General features: G+C 43.0%; 1 long non-coding RNA gene across 2 annotated transcripts in view; it reads right to left on the bottom strand.

Moving 5' to 3' along the window:
* Positions 1–4660: 4660 nt before the first annotated feature.
* Positions 4661–6000, bottom strand: part of LOC140736551 (uncharacterized) — a 160086-nt gene continuing 158746 nt past the window's right edge. For both annotated transcript variants that reach the window (XR_012100964.1, XR_012100965.1), the window contains exon 3: positions 4661–4896. This is a non-coding gene — a long non-coding RNA (uncharacterized lncRNA). The remainder of the gene's footprint in view (positions 4897–6000) is intronic.

Here is a 6000-nt window from a genome sequence, read left to right as displayed (position 1 = left end):
CACTAGAGGATCGGCTGTGCTGGATTGGGTGTTGTGCAACGATCTGGAGGTGATAAGAGAGCTTAAGGTTAAGGAACCCTTAGGGAACAGAGATCACAATATGATTGAGTTCACTTTGAAATCTGAGAAGGAGAAACTAAATTCCAATGTGTTGATATTTCAGTGGAATAAAGGAAATTATGAGAGGGGAACTGACCAAGGTTGACTGGAAAGACACACCAGCAGGAAGGACAGCAGAGCAGCAATGGCTGGAGTTTCTGTGAAAAATGATAGAAGTACAAGACAGATATATTCCAAATAAGAAGAAGTTTTCAAGTAGAAGAAGGACACTACCATGGCTGACAAGTGAGGTTAGAGCCAAAGTAAAAGCAAAAGAGAGGGCATACAAGGAAGCCAAAGCTAGTGGGAAGATAGAGGATTGGGAAGCTTTTAAAAACTTGCAGAAAGAAACTAAGAAGGTTATTCGGAAGGAACAGATGAATTATGAAAGGAAGCTGGTGACTAATATCAAAGAAAATAATAAAAGCTTTTTCAAGTATATAATGGGTAAAAGAGAGTTGAGGGTAGATATAGAACCAATAGAAAATGACACTGGAGATATTGTAATGAGAGAGACAGAGATGGCAGAGGAACTGAATGCGCATTTTGCATCAGTCTTCACACTGAAAGACATGTGCAGTATACTGAATATTCAAGAGTATCAAGGAAGTAAAAGTTACGACTGAGGAGGTGCTCAGGAAGCTTAATGGTCTGAGGGTGGATAAGTCTCCTGGACCTAATGGAATGCACCCTCAAGTTCTGAAGGAAGCAGCTGGAGAGATTGCAGAGGCATTAACAATGAACTTTCAAGAATCGATAGATTCTGGCATTGTACCAGATGACTGGAAAATTGCAAATGTTACTCCGCTATTTTAAAAGGGTGGGATGCAGCAGAAAGGAAACTATAGACCTGTTTGCCTGACATCAGTTGTTGGGAAGTTGTTGGAATCGATTGTTAGGGATAAGATTATGGAATACTTGGAGGCACATGACAAGATAGGCTAAAGCCAGCATGAGGACTCCCAAGTCCCTTTGAATTCTCTCCCCATCTAAATAATATTTTGCCTGTTTATTTCTTTTACCAAAGTGCATGACCATGCACTTTCCAACATTGTATTTCATTTGCCACTTCTTTGCCCATTCTCATAAACTATCTAAGTCTCTCTGCAGGCTCTTAATTTAGAACGGATGTACTGACATTGGAGAAGGTTCAGAGAAGACTCATGAGAATTATTTCAGGAATGAAAGGGTTACCGTATGAGGATCGTCTGGCAGCTCTTGGGCTGTATTCCCTGGAGTTCAGGTGAATGGTGGGGGGGGGGGGTCTCATAGAAGCATTCCGATTGTTAAAAAGGCCTGAACAGATTAGATATGGCAAAGTTACTTCCCAGGGTAGGGGATTCTAGGACAAGAGGGCACAACTTCAGGATATCCATTTAGAACAGGGATGTAGAGAAATTACTTTAGCCAGAGGGTGGTGAATCTGTGGAATTTGTTGCCATGAGTGGCTGTGGAGGCCAAGTCATTGGGTGCATTTAAGGCAGCGATAGATAGGGCATCAAGGGTATGGGGAGAAGGCAGGGGAGTAAGGATGACTGGAAGAATTAGATCAGCCCATGATTGAATGGTGGAGCAGACTCAATGGGCCAAATGGCCTACTTCTGCTCCTATATCTTATGGTCTTATGGAATGTGAGAAGGAAAAAAAGAAAGGGATCAAAGTAGATCCAGAGGGAGAGAAGGTTTGCAAAGCTGTCAGACCTATCTATAGCCACAGAATCAACCACCACTGAGGATGCCCCAGAATCTGTGATTGCCTCAAGTCTCACCCGGCAGGCAGTGTGATCCCCTTCATCAGGAAAGAGATTATCCCACAAGAGAAAGAATGCTTCCACGGCGATTAAATCTTTAAACCTGAATGGGACAGTTTGAAATTTACTATGTTGCGCTCATCTGTCGTGGTAAACTACGTATACCTGTCTGGACACACCCCCCTGCTGACTGCTCCTGTGGCTCCTCCCACAGACCACTGTATAAAGGTGATTGGAGGCACTGCTCCTCCCTCAGTCTCCAGGATGTTGTGTGGTGGTCTCTTGCTGCTAATAAAAGCCTATTGTTCGCCTCCTGTCTCCGAGAGTTATTGATGGTGCATCATCTGTATTTTGTAGTTGTATTATATAATATACTATGTATATAGTCAGATACATTCTGTATTGAGTTAGAGTTTATTGCTAAGCAGGAAGGAGAGCTGTGTATTTAATATTTCAATAATATTTGAGTAATCTTGTCTATATATTTTGTTTAATTAAGCATTCTTGGTTTTTTAAATAATTAATGCCAGGTTATATGTAAAAATATGTTAATTGCATACATCATCACGAATGCTTAAAATTAAAAAGAAGTTGCACTCAGACTTTGGACTCCGTATCTTCCTCTGAACTAATTTAATGCTTTGAAGTTACAATACATAAGAGAGCACACTGTGGGAAATGGGAGGTTATACACTTTGGTTAAAAACCATAGATTTAAATGAGTGAAAACTGGGAAAAGCAGAGGTTTGGCCAATTTAGGCACCAGGCCTGCTTAAAAAGGTCAGAATGTCGGGGCCAGAGGTGAGGAACGGGCCAATTCAGCTCACTGTCCCACACGGTTTACTCGTCTCTGTGCTGAATTGGGGCTGTGGCCTGCAGCTACTGGCCCATTGGATCAGTTGCAGTGATGACGAGATTGCTGGCTGTGAAATCACTTTTGTGAACTTCAGTTCCGAATGTTAATTGCTTGCTTTGATTGTTTGCATGATTTGTTTTTTTCCTGCATATTGGGCGGTTGATGGCCTTTTTTTAATGGGTTCTGTTGGATTTCTTCGTTTTGTGGCTGCCTGTAAGGAGACAAACCTCAAGGTTGTGTATAGTATAGGTGCTTCGATAATAAAATAGTCCACAGTATTAAAAGATAACATAAGTAAGATAAGTAAGCAGGTATGTTTATTGAAAGTTGACTTGACTGTGGCAGCAACAACATCTTACTACAATAAAATAGGGATTTGGTGAGGGCAATTTAAGAGTATTTTGTGAATGTTTAGTTTTCTTAGCTAAAAAATAGATATACTCTACCTGGTATGGGAGTATAGCAGTGATTCACCAGGCTGGTTATTGGGATGGTATGTCTACCACACAAGGAGATACAATAGTTTAGACGTCTTTCTTAAGTGATTGGATAAGAGCTGATCTCACTGAAACAATCAAAGTTCTTAGATGGCTGAACACAGAAAGCTTCCCTTAACTGAGGGGTTGCAGATTCAAACAGGTGTAGACAATTGGAACTGAGATGAAGAGAAGTGTGCTCACTCAGAAGTGATGAATCTTTGCCCTGAAGTGTGTGGAGGCACCATCACTGACTTGTTTAGAACCAAGGTCCATAGAATCAGAATCATTGTATATTATCACTGACAGATGAAATGCATTGTTTTGTGGCAGCAGTAAAATTACTGCAAGTTACAATGAAAAATAAATAAGTGAGGTAGTGTTAATGAGTTCATGGACTATTCAAAATCTGATGGCAATTGGAGAGAAGCAGTTCCTGAAACCTTGCATGTGGGTCATCAGTCTTCAGGCTCTGTAGCTTCTCTCTGATATTCCACATACCAAAGGATCTGGGAGATACAGGGATTTGGCAGGATGTGATATCAAGACTGAAGATCAACCATCATCTCATTGAATGGCAGATCGGACTCTCGGACCAGAATGCCTTGCTCCTTCATGTCTTACCTGTATGTTTGTAGGATGCCTGTTTTCACTTTTGTGGTGACACAAGGTGCTGGGATCAGGAGAAGCACACAATCTGCTGGAGGAACTCAGCAGGTCAAGCACCATCTATGGGGGAAAGGATGTTTTGTCAATGTTTTTGGTCAAAACCTTGCGTCAGGGCTGGTATGCTCCAGCAGATAGTTTGACTCTCCACTTTGGTAGCATTGGCCATCATCAGCTTTGACTTGCCTATCATTGTTTGGGAAGTTGACACCGCTGGTACATCACTCACTAAGGTATCAGGTGCCAGAGAGTCAGGACGTGCTGTTAGCAACTTCAAAGTCAAAGTGATGTGGAAGTGAAGAATGAAGAAGAGTGCAGTTGTGGGATACAATGAAGTGAGGGCAATGTGTGGCGGAGAATGCATGGTCTTAGAGGTAATGCATTCTTTCACTTCATCTTTACTGGCTTCCTGTTGTACCACTACAGATGGGGAAAAAAGGATTTCTTTCTTCATTTTTCTGAGCCCAGGGCAGTCTCTGCCACAATGCCCACATTTCATTAGAGCAGGGCACTTCACCACAGGTAGGCACGTTCCTGAACTTTCCAGTTTTAGCGTTGCTAATACAGAGAATCAAATTTTACATAAGCTCTTGAACATAGATAGGCAGGAGTTTCAAAATCTCTGCTGGAGGAACTCAGTAAGTGAAGCAGTGTCTGTGGGAGGAAAGGAATTGTCTGCTGCAGGACGGTTCCACGTTTTAGTGTGACACATCCCAGTCCTGATGCAGGATGTTGATCCAGTTCCTTTCCTTCCCAGAGACACTGCTCAACTGATGCACCATCAATAACTCACTCTGAGACGTAAAGGCGAGGTATCGGCTTTTATTGACTGGAAGAAGGAACAAGCAGTGATTGACCACCATACTACATCCTGGAGACAGAGAGGCCGGGCTCAGACCTCCATCACCTTTATACAGGGGTCTGTGGGAGGAGCCACAGGAGCAGTCATCAGGGGGCGTGTCCAGACAGGTATATGTAGTTCACCACATCAACCCACTGAACTCCTCCAGCAGATTGTTTGCTTCTTCAGATTCCAGCATCTTCAGGCCCTTGAGTCAACAAACACAAACATAAACAAGAATTTTGAAAAAGCGATTGTTTTTCATTTTTATTCCATCCCAAACACAAACAAACACGAGGAATTCTGCGGATGCCGGAAATCGAAAGTGACACACACAAAATGCTGGATGAACTCAGCAGGTCAGGCAGAATCAATGTTTTGAGCAAAGACGCTTCTTCAGGAGTGAGAAATCACGGGGACTATACCGAAACAGAAAGGTGTGGGGGTGAAAGGTGAAGCCAGGTGGGTGAGAAAGGTCAAGGGCTGGAGAGGAAGGAATCTGATAGGAGGGGAGAGTGGACCATAGGAGAAAGGAAAAGAGGAGGGACCCAGAGGAAGAGGGGTGGTGGGGCATAGGGAAATTCACTGGGAAGAGAAATCAATATTCATACCACCAGGTTGGAGGCTACTCAGATAGAATATAAGGTGTTCCTCCTCCATCCTGTGGGTGGCCTCATCTTAGTACAAGCACCTCTTTAGTCCTCCTTTTGAAAGAATAGGCTTTTCCTTCCTCCGTCATTTTTGCTGCCTTTACCTGCATCTCCTCCATTCCCCAGATATCCGCGGTCTCCCCATCTTCCTGCCACCTAGACAGGGATACTGTTCCTCTTGTCCTCACCTACAAACCCATGAGGCTCTTTATCCAACACGACTTCCGTCAACTTCAACTGGACCCTACCGCCAAACACATCTTAACCTTTTCCCTCACTCTTTGCTTTCTGCAGGGATTATTCCATCCATGATTCCTGTGTCCAATCATCCCTTCCCAATGATCTCCCTCCTGGCACTTATTCTTGCAAGCAGCACATTTGGTGATGTGTGGAGGCACCATCACTGGCTTGTTTAGAACCAAGGTCCATAGAATCAGAATCATTGTATATTATCACTGACAGATGAAATGCATTGTTTTGTGGCAGCAGTAAAATTACTGCAAGTTACAATGAAAAATAAATAAGTGAGGTAGTGTTAATGAGTTCATGGACTATTCAAAATCTGATGGCAATTGGAGAGAAGCAGTTCCTGAAACCTTGCATGTGGGTCATCAGTCTTCAGGCTCTGTAGCTTCTCTCTGATATTCCACATACCAAAGGAT

Source organism: Hemitrygon akajei, chromosome 12 (genome assembly GCF_048418815.1).
Source record: "Hemitrygon akajei chromosome 12, sHemAka1.3, whole genome shotgun sequence".
NCBI lineage: Eukaryota > Metazoa > Chordata > Chondrichthyes > Myliobatiformes > Dasyatidae > Hemitrygon > Hemitrygon akajei.
The sequence above is the reverse complement of the archived record's forward strand: the minus strand, read 5'-3'. Positions and strand labels throughout refer to the sequence as shown.